We start from the raw sequence: 18,641 nt of genomic DNA on the forward strand, positions 1-18,641 counted from the left end.
CACCTAGATGTGTATTAAAATTGCCACCTTAAGTTGAACCATTAGTTAATAACTCACATCTGTCATGGATACACTCAAACCCAAACCACGTCTACGAGCATAGCATAGTAATATAAGCATAACGTAGAAGTAACTCCCAGGGGTTTGATAATAAAACAGGTAATAGGTTTTACCTCATCATCTACTTCCCAAACCCACAAGTTAAGAGATCCTACTCATGCAATGTGTGAGGATTGAAACTAATGCATAAAAACTGGGTGATAAAGGGGTATGATCAAAGTGTTACTTGCCTTGCTGATGATCCGCAAAACTTAGAGACTCGTAGTAGCACGCTTCGCACTCCGGGTGTTCTATCGCAAACAAACAATAACATAATAAGCAATCAAGCAAAGATGCACGTGTAAAACTCAAATAAGAAGATCTAACCAGAAAGTTCAACTGAAGAACTCTAGTTTGCAAAAATAATCAAATCAAATGGAGCAACGAAACTCAAACTACGAAAGAAACAAGATCCGATTACTAATCTGTACCAAAGTCAAATTTTACAGTACCAAAATCTTGTTCAAGTTGGTTAAAAGGAAAGAGGTCTTTGAGACGAAGATCTTGGCGCTTGTTTCACCTGATTTGGATAAACGAGCGAAAAGATATACTAGAACGAAGATTAGGACAGAAATCTCGATCGAAAATAATTGCGGAAAAACCCTCGAAAAAGAAAACTGACGAACAGGCTAACGAACGAACTTTCGCTGTCTGCGACTAACGAATGAACAATGTTCGTTAAAAAGAATGTACGGACGAACATCCGTGATCTAACTAAACCAAGAAAAACCGAAAAGAAACCGATCTAAAAAAACGAACTAGGGTTTCGAAAAAAGAACCGAACGGTTTTCTTGTGAAAATCGGCGGTGGCGGCTACCTCGGCGTGGTCGGCGGCGTGCGGCGGCAAGGCAAGGCGGCGCGGCGGAGCGGAGGCAGTGGCGGCGCTAGGGCGGGGCGGCGTGCACTAGGGTTTGGGGCGGGGCTGGCGGCTTGCTGGGCCTCAGGGTCGCGTGGGCGCGGCTTATAATGCCGGCCGGGTCAAGTGTCCAGGTCGGACACAGCCCGATAGGTCGGTTACCTTTTTTTTAAAATAAATCCTACCGCAGAAAAACAAATAAAATAAATACTAAACGGACACCAAAAATCCTGAAATAAATTTTCACGGTCCTCTAATACTATTGCAGACAAAGTGAACATTTATTAAGACCTCTAGTGCAATTTCGAAAAAACGCATTTTTCCTGATTAAAATAAAATCGCAATAAAACCCAAATAAGAAACTTAATTGATTTTAAAAAATTTCCTCTAATATTTCATTTATTTTGGAGAAGTCATAATATCTCCTCTCACATATTTTAATATGAAATATTTTCGGGGAAATAATTAAAACCAAGAGATCCTCTTTTCGAAATTTGAGAGAACTCAAATATTAAAATAACGAAATTCCAAACTCTCTCCGTAGGTCCTTGAGTTGCTTAGAATTTCGAGTATCACAAAGAAAAAATGCAATAAAATATGATATGCATGGATGACCTATGTATTACACTCCAAATTGAAAATTTTGGATGTTACAATGAGGTAGAACCTATTACATGTTTTATTATCAAATCCATGAGAGTTACTTCTACGTTATGCTTATATTGCTATGTTATGCTCGTAGATGTGGTTTGGTTTTGAGTGTATCCATGACAGATGTGAGTTGTTAATTAATGGTTCAACTTAAGGTGGCAACTTTAATACACATCTTGGTGGATTGCTTGTGGGCATCTAGAGAATCTAGTGTTGTCCAAGGATATTCTGAAGTACCCGTGTGATCATCCTATGGTCCGCCACCAAGGCTCAAAGGGATCATAAGATTATTCATGCTAGAAACTTCCGTGTGCAGCCACAATCAATTATGGGCTCTGGCATAGTTGAGTATGTTGTGTGACCTCTTTTCAGTGGTGGGCTAGCAGATGTAGGGGAAAGTAGGTGTAACGGTCCACCCAGAGTAAAGAGTTAATGCTTGTGAAAGACTATGTCTCGGTCATCCATTTCTCAAACACCATGTAGTGTGAGAAATCCAACAGAGGAGATCAAGTCTTGTGGGGAAAAGTGTGCAAACCTCTGCAGAGTGTATAAACTAATCATGGTTAGCCGTGTCCCCGGTTATGGACATCTTGAGTATCTAGTACTTGAATTATTGGTTTGATCTCATCACTCTAAATTAATTTGTTGGGATGTTAGTGACTAATTCAATTGGGATTGAGTTGGAGGAATCTTCTCAATGATATTTCAACTACCACGATAGTTAAAATAAAATATATTCCTTTGTTGTAGGGAAAAATTGGCTTTTCGCAAAACAATATTACCATAGAGCCTCCTCCAGCCATATATGCATGTAGTTATAGAATTTATCTGTCCGTTGCTCTCATGTGTTATTTTGCCAGCATATTCCATGTGCTGACCCGTTTTCGAGCTGCAACGTATCATGTTGCAGACTTTTCAGACAGCGAGTAAGATGTCATAGGTCGTTTGTCATGCACTCAGATATGCCATTGGAGTTGATGGACTCACTTTATCTTGCAAAGCCTTCCGCTGTTATCGTAATTAGATGGCCTTAAGCCATACTCATTGTAATAAGTTCTCTTTTGAGACATTCAATGTAATAAGTGTGTGATTGCTACTCTGTTATAAATCCTTCGAGTACTGTGTGTGTCAGCATTACCGATCCAGGGATGGCACTGAAGCACAGAGACTTGACCATGTGAGGTCGCGTAACTACAAGATGGTATCAGAGCACACGCTGAATGTAGGACATGACCACTAAGATGAGCCATAGGTCACTGTCGGTGTCAAAACCGGCGGATCTCGGGTAGGGGGTCCCGAACTGTGCGTCTTGGCCGGATGGTAACATGAGGCAAGGGACATGAAGTTTTACCTAGGTTCGGGCCCTCTTGATGGAGGTAAAACCCTACGTCCCTTGATTAATATTGAAGTTATGGGTGTTACAAGAGTAGATCTACCACGAGATCGGAGAGGCTAAACCCTAGAAGCTAGCCTATGGTATGATTGTATTTGTGATTGTTGTCCTACGGACTAAAACCCTTCGGTTTATATAGACACCGGAGAGGGTTAGGGTTACACAAGGTCGGTTAAAAAGGAGGAGATATCCATATACGTATTGCCTAGATTGCCTTCCACGCCAAGTAGAGTCCCATCTGGACACGAGATGAAGTCTTCAATCTTGTATCTTCATAGTCTAACAGTCCGGCCAATGGAGATAGTCTGGCTGTCCGAAGACCCCATAATCCAGGACTCCCTCAGTAGCCCCTGACAGGCTTCAATGACGATGAGTCCGGCGCGCAGTTGTCTTCGGCATTGCAAGGCGGGTTCCTTCTCTGAATACATGACAGAAGAAGTCGAATACGAGGATAGTGTCCAACCCTACAAAATAAATTCCACATTCCACCGCAGAGAGAATAACGCTTTCGCAGATCTAATTTGCTGACTTGTTTTGGCAGCATGACGTTACGCCATGGCCTGGTGATTATTCGAACCGTTTCTTTTAACCAGCTCCACACATAACGCGAGGCGGTTTCGTGACACGTCTTGCCGAAGCGGAGATCGTGTTCCCCCAATTACGGGATTCTCATTAATATGATCATGGGTAACCCAACTGTGTCTAGGACTCCTAGATTATAGGCAAGTCCTAAACGGCTATGGAGAGGACGCTTGATATTCACCCTATTTATAAAGGGACGGGGTTTTTGCTTTTTCTCTCTCGTGCTCAATCGAATCCTTCCTCTGCCTCGAGTTCTAACACCCAAAGCCCAGGTTAGGTGCTCCGGATCTTCAATCATGTCCGGATCCAGCCTTCAAGGCCGATGGATTCCCTCCTCCGTGACGGAAGAGGACATTAAGAAGTTGAGGGAGGCCAGATACCTGACCACCGAGGTTTTGCATTGGCTGCCTGCTCGAGGGCAGGTCGTCCCTACTCCCAAACCCAACGAGAACATTGTGTTCGTCTCCCACTTCCTCCGAGGTCTAGGCCTCACTCTGGATCTTTTCGTCAGGGGCTTGATGTTCTATTACGGGCTAGATTTCCACGATCTAGATCCGGACTCCTTTCTCCACATCATGACATTTATTGTCGTGTGTGAGGCCTTCCTCTGTGTGACCCCTCACTTCGGCCTGTGGCTCAAGACCTTTGAAGTACAACCGAAGATTATCGAGGGGCAATATGCAGCGTGCGGAGGTGCATCAATAGGCAAGATGGCAGGAGCTCCATGGCTGAAAGGTTCCTTTCTAGAGGTGTCTGAATTATGGCAACGGGAGTGGTTTTACGTCACGGCTCCCAGAAGAGCCAAGTGGGCGGCTACCCCCGCTTTCCGCTCGGGCCCCCCACCACAACTGATGTCATGGATTAGCAGGGGTCTGAGCTGGGGTCCAGCCAAGGACATGCCTATACTGCAAAGCTGCATCCAAGATCTCTTCGAGGGAGATTTTAATTTGGTTGCGGTAATACAAGTTATGCTGGTTCATCAAGTCCAGCCTTGCAAACGCCGGCCCCTGCCCTTGTGGGAATTCAACCCAGAGGGACCACGTGCCATTCAAAGTTTCCTCGGCCTGACGCACGAGGAGATGTACAAGTCATTCTTCGGACCTCAAGTGAAATGTCCGTATATCACCAAGGACATGGGCCTGAGCAGTAACCGCGCCACCGAAAAAGTAAGAAATCCTCTAGCCGAACACGCTGTCTTTTATTCGAAGTTATTTCTGAGAGTTCGCTCTTTCACCAAGACTAGCTAACAATGGCGAAGATGATTCAGTGTTTGGCTCCCCTTCCTGAGGGTTTGGAAAATCCGGTATTGGAGAAGATACTCGAGGTCGTACCTTGCCCGGAGCCCTTGAAGGAAGATACCGAGGGAGATAATACGGGCGCACACGGGCCCCCATCGCTATCCGCTCCAACCGAGGGAGCGAGCGTCTCTAGGAGGACGATCAGGGGAGGAAAAGGACTGCTTCCAAGGATCCGGAAGCCGAAGCCTCCAAACGGGAGAAGAGATCTCCCACTGAGGGTCCTGCCTTGGGGGGTGCTTTTGCCGCATAGAGTCCGCGGGGGGATCAGCCCTCCAACGAGTCGTAAGTGATCCAAAATATTTTAATAGCAAGGGTATGCTATATTTTTCCTCTGAGAAAATAACCACCGCATCTATCTTGCAGTTCGGGCCTCAGCCCCTCTCAAATGAGCTCGTCTTCGGGGGATCTTCTTCCAAAGATGATGGAGAGCGAAATGCCTCCCCCGGACTCCTCCGCTCCAAAAGCGGGCGACCCCGAAGTGTCGTCGCGGAGGGCCTCTCCGGATCCGGTGAGGCCAGAAGATAATCCCGTAGACCCCCAAGTCCCCAATGTCCGGCTCCTGAGGAGAGCATACGAAAGAGTCCAGCACCGTCTGGTGTGCGGTCGGACATTCTGAGGGAGTTGGTGGGGCGAGCTGCCATCTCAGAAGAGCACCGTACGCTGATGGGTACGGTGATGGAGAGAATCTCGTCCGCTGAAAGCGGATTACATGAAGCCTTTGTGAGTCTATTGACAGGCTTTGAGGTATGTGAGATAATATGTGATAGTACTGCACATGTTAGGTGTGCCCTGTGTAGATAGTAGCCCCTGAGACTCTGGTTGTCGTCGAGAACGGCGGCGAACAGAGGATCATATTCCCAGGCAATAACCAAACTGCCTCTATGTGCAAGTGGTGCAAGCTCCGGTGGCTAGCCGGACTAGGGAGTTTGCCCAATTAAAACGGCAACTGGATGCGGCAGACGCCGACATCAAGCTTGTTAACAAGAGGCTTGACGAGGCACAGGGTAAGTGTTATTATCCGGTGAATGCCACATAGTAAGAGCAGCATAATGCCAGTATCTTTAATATGTTGTGACTGCAGATGGAGCTGCCATCGTGGAAGCCTTGTGGGCAGAACTTGCCCGAGCCAAGGAACAAGCAAGGATTAGTAATGCGGCTACTTTGAAGGCACCCGAAGAGTTGAAAGCCGAGAAGGCCGCACATTGCGAGAGCCAGGAGAAGATGGCCAAGATGGTCGTAGAATTAAAAGACATTGCCGACCGTTGCCGGTTCCTTGAAAAAGAAAACCGAGCGAAGGCAACGGACCTTGAGAAGGCCGCAGCGGCAGACAAAGACACCCGTTCTGCTATGAGAGTGAAGAAGGAGGAGCTGTGAGAAGCCGGGGATATTGCGGCTGGGAAACCCTTCATGTTACGGAGGAAGTTCAGAGATCCTCGGTATGCCCCTCTGGATCGGCTGTGGAGTTCGATAGATGCGTATATGGATTTGGTGGCGAGCGCTGCCGATGCGGCCAAGTACTTCCAAGGTCAGACAGATCGTGAAGTGGACAAGCTGTTCTGGACGCAATTCCATGTTCCAGAGCGTCCGCTTTCATTGACTGACTAGCTATCCGAATGGGCCGAACTGAATAGGTTGTCCGGACTCGCCATGAGGTCTATTGTGGATCAGCTATGGCCGGAAAGACCAAAGCCGAACAGCTATTTCAGCTTAGTAAAGCAGTTCCTTGATGCGGTGCCGCGCATTAATGCGATGAAGAGGTCAGCGTGCATAGAAGGCTCATGGATGGACCTTGCCCGTGTTAAAGCATACTGGGCGGAGATGGACGCTACCACTGTTGTGGCGCAGGGATCGGCCATAGGCCGGGTGGCTGTCGAGCACTATTTTGAGGAGGTTCTCGAGGGTGCTCGTTTGATAGAGGCCCAGTGCCCGAATTTTTTTATGTTTGACTGATATGTATTTTCATTGTAAGCACAATGCTTTATGAATTTTTATAAGGTTATTTTTACTTTTGCCTGAAAGTAGTATGATGCCTCCTGTGCGGCCGTTTATGTATACCTGTGTATAACCTGAAAGATTGCAGCTGTCGGCTTCAACCCCCACGCATAAAATGCGGGGGTGTTCGCAAAAAACGTGTGTTCACACTTAACCCAACGTCTTGGTCCTATTAAGGAGGTGATTGTGTAGTGAGCGAGGCAACCAGACTATAATGCTTTAACACTTTCACTTAGCCATATGAGTTTGACAGTGGGGCTACTAGATAGCCCCTGGTTGCTCCGCACTCTCCCGATCGCGGGGTGCGTACATGCCTGGCCGGGAAACGGCCCTTCGTTAAGGCGGAGGAATTCTAACATTCCGATAGGTCACCGAGTGGTTGACCAGTCTCACGCTATATCATGACAATCAGTTTTCGGCTTTCTCTACTGAGGTGCTCGTCTGGATGAACCAGGGCACAATCGCAGTAGTTCTCCTGGCGCTACCTTAGCCAGTAAAGCGGAACGTAAGGCACCAAAACACAGGAGCCGGGCAAACCCAACATTTAGCCAAAGACAATGATTCGGAGCTGATGCATATAAGGCCAAACTCGCGACGCCGAACACTCCCTAAGGTATTCGGTCTTTATGGTATAAACCGGGCCTAAATAGTGTCCTTCGTAAGAAGCCCCTTGTGTCCAGGTACGTGCATTATTCTGACGTGGCCACATGCCAAGACGCCAGCATCCTTCTCAACTGTGCTGAGAATTCGGTGGATATGTATCAACAAGAAACAGTAAAAAAAGTTTACGCAGTGTCTTAATCTAAAAAGAATCCTTGGAGCGGGTCCCTGCTGCACGTCTGCGCCTGTGTCTCCGTTGTGCCGTATCCTGGACGGGTGTAGCACGATGATTATCTGTAAAAGAGAGGAGCTTAGGTGAAAAAGCTGTCGTGCAAAAAGATAGTTTTTGAAAGAAATTATGTATAATTCAAGGTAAGTAAGAATTGCTGCTTGTCTACGCACGTTGAGCCCCTTGTATTTGTAAAAGGGGTGTGATCATTGATCCGGTAAAAATTGCATATGGCTGCGCCAGACTCGTCTAACCGTGTCCGAGGTCGTGACGACCTGCTAAATGCTTTAGTTGGTGAGGCCGTTTATAGGGTGCGGCCGCTAGGGCAGCCTCACGCTCTTCGGCGCGCAGAGATCACTTAATACTTCCGTTCACTGTAATGATGCCACGTGGACCGGGCATCTTGAGTGTGAGGGAAGCGTAGTGTGGTATTGTGTTAAAGCGAGCGAAAGCTTCGCATCCGAGTAGTGCTTGATAGCCACTTTGAAACGGAGCGATGTGGAAGGTTAAATGTTCGCTACGGAAGTTATCGGGGAAGCCGAATATAACTTTTAGTAGCAGGGAGCCCGTGCAATGAGCCCCTGGGCCTGGCGTTACTCCTTTAAAGGTAATATTGCTATGGCAAATTTTTGTTGGGTCTATCCCCATTTCGCGGATTGTATCCTGGTATATCAGGTTTAGACTGCTGCCACCGTCCATCAGGACTCATGTGAAGTGGTATCCGTTGAGATGACCGGACAGCCCATCCTGCACGCCGGACACTTGCTGAGTAATCCCGATGGTCGAAAGTGATCGGTTGAGACGACCAGTGGCAGGACTCCGTGGTGATAGGCCATCGGGCGTATTTTTCTAGGAGTGTCATTTTGTTTCTGCCATTGATCACATGTAACACGTTTACAGTTTTGACTTCTGCTGGAAATTTCTTTTGTTCCCCAGTGTCTTCCTTGAGAGGCTCATCCTCATCTTCACTTGGTGTATCCTCCCCCTTGTGTACGGCGTTGAGCTTGCCGGACTGCTTGAAGACCCAACATTCTCTGTGGGTATGATTGGATGGTTTTCCAGGGGTGCTATGGACCTGACATATATGGTCCAGAATTTTGTTTAGGCTGGACAGTTCGTCTCTGGCGCCTTTAGGGGCGGATTTTGCTAACCTGGCCGAGAGCTTTTGAATTCGGCGTGTACTGCTATGCTCTTCGTGCTGTCTCTTTTATTCCGGCGTTTGTTATTGCTGTTGCGCCGTGATTTCCCGTTTCCATCTCTAACTTCAGATGTACTTGGGTCGCTGGAGCTGCATCGGGCTAGCCAGCTGTCTTCTCCCGCGCAAAAGCGGGTCATGAGGCTTGTTAATGCTGCCATTGTTCTCAGTTTTTCTTGGCCGAGGTGTCGGGCAAGCCATTCGTCATGGACGCTGTGCTTAAAAGCTGCCAAGGCTTCGGCGTCCGGGCAGTCGACAATTTGGTTCTCTTTAGTAAGAAACCTGTTCCAAAGCTATCGGGCTGACTCTTCGGGCTGTTGAGTTATATGACTCAAATCATCTGCATCCGGAGGTCGGACATAAGTCCCTTGAAAGTTTGCCCGAAAAGCGTCTTTGAGCTCTACCCAGCTTCCAATGGAGTTTTTGGGGAGGCCTTTAAGCCAATGACGAGCTAGCCCTTTGAGTTTGAGTGGTAAGTACTTCATGGCGTGGAGATCATCTCCTCGAGCCATATGGATGTGGAGGATATAGTCCTCGATCCAAACCCCAGGGTATGTTGTTCCATCATATGCCTCTATGTTTACAGGTTTGAATCCCTCTAGAAATTCATGATCCAGCACCTCGTCGGTTAAACATAGGGCTGTGCGGCACCCCTGTATCTGGGTGTACCGCATTGTTCGGATGTTTCTTGTGTTATATCGTATTCTGGGGCACGCTTGCGTGGTCCATAGATGGATCCGGTTGCGTTGTCCTTTTGGTGCAAGCCCTCGCGTGAATCGCGTATTGTCTTGTGGGTGACATTGTTTGCCGCTCTATGTTGGCCGTGAGGTCGTCTATCCGGCCAGGTGGCTGTTTTGATTTTTGTTTGTGAGGGTTCTGAGGCCTCCTCATTGAATTCAGGTAGCAACTTCCCCTTTGGGTAGCTCTTGGTGGGGCGATTGTCGCCATACTTCGCTGCTGTGTTGAGTACTTTACTCCATCTGATTTGGAGTGTGTCCTGCGCAGCCTTGAGCCTTTGCTGCTGCTTTTTCAGACTCCTCGCGGTGGCAACAAGCCTTTGACGGGCATTCTGCTGCTCCGAGTGCCTGTCCGGCGTTGTGTCATCCGGACTATTATCTTTAACATAATTGGTTTGTTCGGTTTGATTCTCCGTATTGCCGTGGTCCGGCAGTGGTTCGCCCTGCTCCAACACTGGGTCTGTGTTATCGTTATTTCTGGCGAGGCGCGACTTGGGGCGGCGCTTGCGCCGCCTCTTTGACTGCTTCTCGAGGGAATAAGCCTTCGGAGCGTCCTTCCGTTCCTCGTCGTCTTCTTTTGGTGTGTCCACCATGTATACGTCATATGATCAAGTGGACGTCCAGCGCCCTGTGGGCGGTGGTTCCTCTTCCCCTCCCGCATTGCTGTCCATACCGTCGATGTCTTCGGAGTCGAAGTCGAGCATGTCGGTTGAGTCATCGACAGTGGCTATTAAGTGGGTGGTGGGTGGGCGTAGAATTTCTTCGTCGTCCACATCCCAATCATGTTGGCCATAATACGGCTAGGGCTCTCCTGACAAAGAGAGAGACCTTAGTGAATTCAGAATGTTGCCGAAGGGCGAGTGCTGAAAGATATCCGCGGTGGTGAATTTCATGATCGGTGCCCAATTGGATTCGATTGGCAGGGGCGCGGATGGTTCGGGGTCCGGAAGGGAGTCTGGCACCTTGGAATCACGGGCTGCATGGAGATTTATGCTAGTGTTCGGCTCGATCTCCGTTGAGACTGCAACCCCTGAGGTGGTGTCTAACCACCCGTCCTCGATTGGCGCAGTTGGCTCCGACCTAAGGGTAGGAGCTGATGCGGGCGCGACTTCTGGGGTACTGTTCGGCGATAGAGCTAGGTCATACCCATCGCGATAGTGGGGTGCGCCTGGCTGCGGCTCGAATCCGTCGAAGATCAAGTCTCCGCGGATGTCGGTCGTGTAGTTCAAACTTCCAAATCTGACCTGATGGCCAGGGGCGTAGCCTTCAATCTGCTCCAGATGGCCAAGCGAATTAGCCCGCAGTGCAAAGCCGCCGAATACGAAGATCTGTCCCGGGAGAAAAGTCTCACCCTGGACCGCATCGCTATCGATGATAGTAGGAGCCATCAAGCCTAACGGCAACGACACAGAGGAACTCTCAATGAAAGAACCAATGTCGGTGTCAAAACCGGCGGATATCGGGTAGGGGGTCCCGAACTGTGCGTCTAGGCCGGATGGTAACAGGAGGCAAGGGACACGAAGTTTTACCCAAGTTCGGGCCCTCCTGATGGAGGTAAAACCCCACGTCCTACTTGATTAATATTGAAGATATGGGTGTTACAAGAGTAGATCTACCACGAGATCAGAGAGGCTAAACCCGAGAAGGTAGCCTATGGTATGATTGTATGTTGTGATTGTTGTCCTACAGACTAAAACCCTTCGGTTTATATAGACACCGGAGAGGGTTAGGGTTACACAAGGTCGGTTAAAAAAGAGGAGATATCCATATAAGTATTGCCTAGCTTGCCTTCCACGCCAAGTAGAGTCCCATCCGGACACGAGACGAAGTCTTCAATCTTGTATCTTCATAGTCTAACAGTCCGACCAATGGAGATAGTCCGGCTGTCCGGAGACCCCCTAATACAGGACTCCCTCAGTCACTCTTCTCTACTCATTTCTTACTGGTCTCCATTTTCTACTCTTTAGGATGGTGGACGCAAGGAATAAGTTTACACAGCCGGATGAAGACACCCCGTTTGGACGTCACTTGAAGGAAGTCACTAGGTACCTGAACATCGGCATACCAAGCTTCACCGGGACCTACACAACCACTTTACCAGAATAGGAGTGTTGGTTGATTCGAGTTCAAGTTCTAGGAAGGACATTCACGCCAGTCACTGATCCCATAGAGTTTTCCTTTGATGCACCAACCTGGAGTCTAGGCAAGAGCATGGCAGCCCATATTGCCATGGGACACATCGGCGAAGTTTACCATAAGGAGCTTAAGGACACTATCTACCAGATATGTGGGCGCCGAGATGAGGAATGGGAGATGATCAGCACCAGGAAGGATAGGTCCATTGCAGCATTTATCCAGGAGTTAAACCATCACATACATCGCCAGGAGAACTAGATGTGCGCAAGCATGATAGATTTGAGGAAGGCTGAAAGTGCAACTATCCCTAGGTGGTTTTGGTAATTCATAACAACATATAGCTCATTGAGCTAATGCTATTCCAAGATGACTATTTCAGGAAAGCTCAATGATTGGCATGGCATGGATGTGAAAAGTGGAACCCTCAAAATGCTAAGGACAAAGGATTGGCTCAAGCTCAAAAGCTCAAGACTCTTCATTTTATATTTTAGTGATCCAAGATCACATTGAGTCTTTAGGAAAAGCCAATACTATCAAGGAGGGATGAGGTGTTGCTTAATGAGCCTTTTGCTTCATGTGCTTAGTGATATGCTCCAAAACCCTCAACTACTTTCCCATATCCACATATGACCTAAACCCTAAGCCAAACTCGGTCCTACCGATTCTTTCTATCCGGCGCCACCGAGTTTCACTTGTCATAAGCCACTGCCAAACCCTAGCAATTCAGTTCTACCGATAGGGATCTCGGTCTCACCGAGATGGGATTGCAACCTCTCTGTTTCCCTTTCGTAACTTTTCGGTCTCACCGAAAGAGCGAATCGGTCCCACCGAGATTGCAATGTAAACTCTTTGTTTCCCTTTTGTAACTTTTCGGTCTCACCGAAAGAGCAAATCGGTCCCACCGAGTTTGCTTGACCAACTCTCTGGTTAGCTTATTACCAAACTCGGTCTCACCGAGTTTGTGTAATCGGTCTCACCGAGATTATGTTATGCCCAAAACCTAACCATATTGGTCCTACCGAGTTGCATGTTAGTCCCACCGAAAATCTCTAACGGTCACTAGGTTGACCTTTTCGGTCCGACCGAGTTTGTTGATTCGGTCCCACCGAGATTGGAAAACTGTGTGTAACGGTTGGATTTTGTGTGGAGGCTATATATACCTCTTCATTCGTGGAGAGAGCCATCAGAACACATACATAATTCCAACTCATATGTTCTGAGAGAGAACCACCTACTCATGTGTTGAGACCAAGATATTCCATTCCTACCATATGAATCTTCATCTCTAACCTTCCCCAAGTTGCTTTCCACTCAAATCTTCTTTCCACAAAATCCAAATCCTATGAGAGAGAGTTGAGTGTTGGGGAGACTATCATTTGAAGCACAAGAGCAAGGAGTTCATCATCAACACACCATTTGTTACTTCTTGGAGAGTGGTGTCTCCTAGATTGGCTAGGTGTCACTTGGGAGCCTCCGACAAGATTGTGGAGTTAAACCAAGGAGTTTGTAAGGGCAAGGAGATCGCCTACTTCGTGAAGATCTACCGCTAATGAGGCAAGTCCTTTGTGGGCGATGGCCATGGTGGGATAGACAAGGTTGCTACTTCGTGGACCCTTCGTGGGTGGAGCCCTCCATGGACTTGCGCGACCGTTACCCTTCGTGGGTTGAAGTCTCCATCAACGTGGATGTAGGATAGCACCACCTATCCGAACCACGGGAAAAACATCCGTGTCTCCAATTGCGTTTGAATACTCCAAACCCTTCCCTTTACATTCTTGCAAGTTGCATGCTTTACTTTCCGCTGCCAATATACTCTTTGCATGCTTGCTTGAATTGTGTGATGATTGCTTGACTTGTCCTACAATAGCTAAAATCTGCCAAGAACTAAAATTGGGAAAAGGTTAAGTTTTTATTTGGTCAAGTAGTCTAATCACCCCCCTCTAGACATACTTTTGATCCTTCAAGTGGTATCAGAGCTTTGGTCTCCATTTAATTTGATCTCCATAGCTTTTGGTGGTCATAGCCTTGGTTTCACATCCTAGGAGAGTATGGCGTCTAGCGAGGGAAATTATCACCGTAGAGGTACTTACTTTGATGGTACTAATTTTGCTAGTTGGAAGCATAAAATGAAAATGCATACTCTTGGACATAACCCCGCCGTTTGGGCTATTGTGTGTGTTGGTTTGCAAGGTGACTTCTTTGATGGGAAAGAACCAAACCGTGAAGCTACCGCGGATGAGTTGAAGATGTTGCAATACAATGCTCAAGCTTGTGATATTCTCTTCAACGGATTGTGCCCCGAAGAATTCAACAAAATCAGCCGTCTTGAGAATGCAAAGGAAATTTGGGACACTTTGATTGATATGCACGAAGGTACCGACTCCGTCAAGGAATCCAAGTTGGATGTGCTTCAAAGTCAACTTGACAAGTTCAAAATGAAGGATGGTGAAGATGTCGCTGAAATGTACTCTCTCATCACAAATGAGATTGCTGGCTTAGGAAGTGAAGAGATGACCGATAGATTCATCATCAAGAAGATTCTAAGAGCCTTGGATGGAAAATATGATACCGTGTGCACATTGATCCAAATGATGCCCAATTACAAAGATCTCAAGCCAACGGAGGTGATTGGAAGAATTGTTGCTCATGAGATGTCACTTAAGGATAAAGAGGAACTTCACAACAAATCAAGTGGTGCCTACAAAGCCTCATGTGAAGCCCCTACATCATCAAGTGAGAAACAAAACTTCAATGAAGAATTGAGCTTAATGGTGAAGAACTTCAACAAGTTCTACAAGAGTAGAAGCAAAGATAGAAGCTTCAAGTCAAGGTCCTACAATGACAAAAGATCTTCTAGTCGAGAGCGAAACTGCTACAGTTGTGGAAGACCCGGACACTATTCCAATGAGTGTACGGCTCCCTACAAGAGAAGAGAAGATTCTCCAAAAAGAAGAAGCAAAGAATCACCACCAAGAGAGAGAAGGAGTAGAGATGATCGTTGTGAACGAAGATACTCACGGAGAAGCAAGGATTCGGAAAGGAAGGAAAAATCATCAAGGAGCTACACAAAACGAAGACATCAAGCTCATGTTGGTGAATGAGTATCCGGCTCCGACTCCGACAGCCGCTCCGAGAGAAGTTATCACTCCGACTCCGAAGATAATCAAGATGAAGGTGTTGCCGGTCTAGCACTTGTGTCAACCAACTCCTACGACATATTTGACTCACCAAATGATGAAGATGAAGGTATGCTGATTTCAATAGTGATGAAGATGACTTGTGTAACGCCCCGAGACCGACGCTCCAGAAGACTTCCAGCTATTCCGAGTTTCGTCGTGTGATTTGTTTTATTTGTTGCATTCATCCTTGCATCATGTGCATTGCATCATGTCATCATGCCATCATATCATTAATTTTTTAAAACCTCAACTAAATAAACTGTATGGATTTTTGGTCCATTTAAACTGAGGGAACTCACATGGTGACTCTCTTTATAACATATCCTCTCGATATTTAGAGAGCTATAGTAAATATTCCATTTTTGGAATTCACCATAACACACTTGCAAAATCCCAATGCCTTTGTTGTCTTAATTCTTGATCTCCAACTTTGCCATTTATTCTTTCATCATCTTCCGGAGCTCCACCAAAAATCTCAACATTTTGGCTACTCCTAAAGTCTAGACTCCATTCAAACTCCTTTGGTGCAAGTTAAATAATTTTAGATTTAACTTCTCCTATTTTGTTGGAACCATTTTTGTTGGGTTGGAAATATTCCGTAAAGCCTTACAAATATGTCCCACCATTTTTTCTTGTTCTTGGCCTTTTCTTTTAATTCTTTTGAATGCTCTCTATTTTTTTTCTGCTAAAGAGATAGAGAGAAGGAGCCCAACAGCCTGGGCCTCTTGGACCTCCCAGGCCCAGCCGCCGGCCTCTAAGGCCCAGCCGACGCCCTACCGACCGAACCCTAGCCCCGCTAGCCCGACTCCCTCGTCCTCTCGATCTCTCTCGATCTCCTCCCTCACGCCGCCATCTTCCTCTCCTCGTTCCCCTCTGCTGCCACCCACGCACACCCATCGGCCGATCCCCTCTCCCTCTCCTCCCTCGCGTCGCCAGAGGAGGCCCTCTCCTCGATCTCCTCCTTCCCCTCCTGTGTGCCTCCACCTCGCCCTTCCTTCTCCCCCGCGTCGCCATCGCCTCCCTCCGCCGTTCGCCTCCTGCAGCCCGAGCGCCTCGACTCAGCGCCGCCCCGCCATGGATGCCGCCCTGGACGCCGAGCTCCTCCGCATCACCCCTGCCTCGACCCTGCTTTTCCTCTGCTCCGTCGTCGGACTGCTACCCTCCGTCGCGCCCATCCATCCTTCCATCTCCCTGTGCCGCGTCTCGACGGCATGGAGGCCCGAGCTTCGGCTGGGAGCAGCCGCAGCTACGTGGTGCCCCACCTCCAAATGGTCGCGCATCGATGGCCATGTCTCCGCCGCCTCCTGCCTAGTCTGCATCCCCGTCGCTCCTCCGTGGCCTTCTGCCCGAGCCACCACGACCACGTGCGCCTCCTTCATGGTTGCCGTGCTGTCATTTTTTTCATGCCTCGTCCTGCTGCTGTTGGTGCCTCGTGAGCCGCGGATGTCCTCGAGCTGCTCTGTCCGATAGGGCTCCCCTCCAAGACAAGCTGGCTGCCCCGTTGGCCTTGCTGCCTTTGTCGTGGCCAAGTCAACCCAGACGCCCGGAGTCCATCTTTGGTTGCACACCAAGTCGGCCATGCCTTGCTGCCTCCTGTACACTGTTGGTCAACAGTGGATGCACGCCAAGTACTTCGACTACAGCCGGTGTGATTTTTGTCAAGTTCGACTACGACGTGCACGACTACATTCGATGTGGATTTCGTCAAGTACCCCTTCGGATATGCCAAGTTCGACTACATGATGCATCAAGTACCTCTACCGTCGACCCATGGGCGTCAAGTTCCTCTCCGAAAACATGTACCATCTACCGTCGCCCGAAGACCCGTGAACCACTACCGCCGCCGTGTACGACTACTTCCCACGACAACAATTGAACAACTACTTCCACTACGCCCGAATACCGTGGATGCGACAAGTTCCTCTCCGGACATGTACGACTACCGTTGCCAAGATCGTGAGTACCTCTACCGTCGCCGTGAACAACTACTTCCCTCGACGACTCGAACCGCTCCGAAAACGCACGCTTCGAAGGTATAACCCCGAGACGCCGTCCGTGGACCGAATGCATGTGTTGTATGAGATGCTCGAGTTTTGCACCGTGATTGAATCGTCCTTGCGATGCCCCTCTTTTGCCGTGCCACCGTCCCGTGGGAACCCGGAAGCCGGGATCACCCCACCATCTTGCATGACTCGCTCCCGCTCACTTCCTTTTGTACCGGTATCCCCGTGAGCTACCGGAACCGATATGTTGCCGTGGCATCATTTTCGGATATGTTGCCGTGGCACCATTTTTGTTTCGCCGCCGTGGCACCTTTTTTCCTTCCGCCATGGCGACTAATGCTTCTTATCATGCTCATGTCAACATTTTCATAAAATTGCATAAAACTTGCATTTGTCATCCGCATCATGATAACAACAATTAAAATGTTTAAAATTGTTGTTTGCTTTAAATTGCTAAATGATATGGGGATTCTCCGGAATTGTTGTTTGTTGCTTCCGGCCTCATTTAACCTTGACTAGATAGGTAGTTTTCATTTGCTTCACCCTCTTGCCATGCTTAACAACATTTAATATTGTTGGGTACATAAACGGGATCAAACTAAATAACTTATCGTGGTGTTTCGTCAATATGTAGTTGCATATTGAGCTCCATTTAATTTGTAGGATTGTTTGTGCACTTTGCCATGCCATGCCTCATTAAACCGGACATGCATCATACTCGTTTGTGCTTCATGCCATGTTGATGTGTTTGTTGTTTACTATGTTGTTTGCTTCTTTCCGGTGTGCTTCTTCGGGTTGTTTCCGACAACGTTGCGGTTGTGAGGATCCATTCGTCTACGTCCGTTTGTCTTCTTCTTGGATTCGTTCTTCTTCCTTGCGGGATCTCAGGCAAGATGATCATACCCTCGAAATCACTACTATCTTTGCTATGCTAGTTTGCTCGCTCTTGCTATGCCAATGCTACGATGCCTACCATTTGCTTGTCAGCCTCCCAAATTGCCATGTCAAACCTCTAACCCACCATGTCCTAGCAAACCGTTGATTGGCTATGTTACCGCTTTGCTCAGCCCCTCTTATAGCGTTGTTAGTTGCAGGTGAAGATTGAAGTTGTTCCTTGTTGGAACATGGAGATGTTGTTCCTTGTTGGAACATGTTTACTTGTTGGGATATCACAATATATCTTACTTAATTAATGCATCTATATACTTGGTAAAGGGTGGAAGGCTCGGCCTTATGCCTGGTGTTTTGTTCCACTCTTGCCGCCCTAGTTTCCGTCATATCGGTGTTATGTTCCCGGATTTTGCGTTCCTTACACGGTTGGGCTATAATGGGAACCCCTTGACAGTTCGCCTTAAGTAAAGCTCCTCCAGCAATGCCCAACATTGGTTTTACCATTTGCACTAACAACCTACCACCTTCCCTTGGGTTCTGCAGACTCAAGGGTCATCTTTATTCTAACCCCCCCGGGCCAGTGCTCCTCTGAGTGTTGGTCCGAACTGAGCTGCCTGCGGGGCCACCTCGGGGAAACTTGAGGGTTGGTTTTACTTGTAGCTAGTCTCATCTGAGTGTGCCCTGAGAAAGAGATATGTGCAGCTCCTATCGGGATTTGTCGGCACATTCGGGCGGTGTTGCTGGTTTAGTTTTACCCTGTCGAAATGTCTTGTTGTACCGGGATACCGAGTCTGATCGGA

The sequence above is a fragment of the Triticum dicoccoides genome, chromosome 4A (genome assembly GCF_002162155.2).
Source record: "Triticum dicoccoides isolate Atlit2015 ecotype Zavitan chromosome 4A, WEW_v2.0, whole genome shotgun sequence".
NCBI lineage: Eukaryota > Viridiplantae > Streptophyta > Magnoliopsida > Poales > Poaceae > Triticum > Triticum dicoccoides.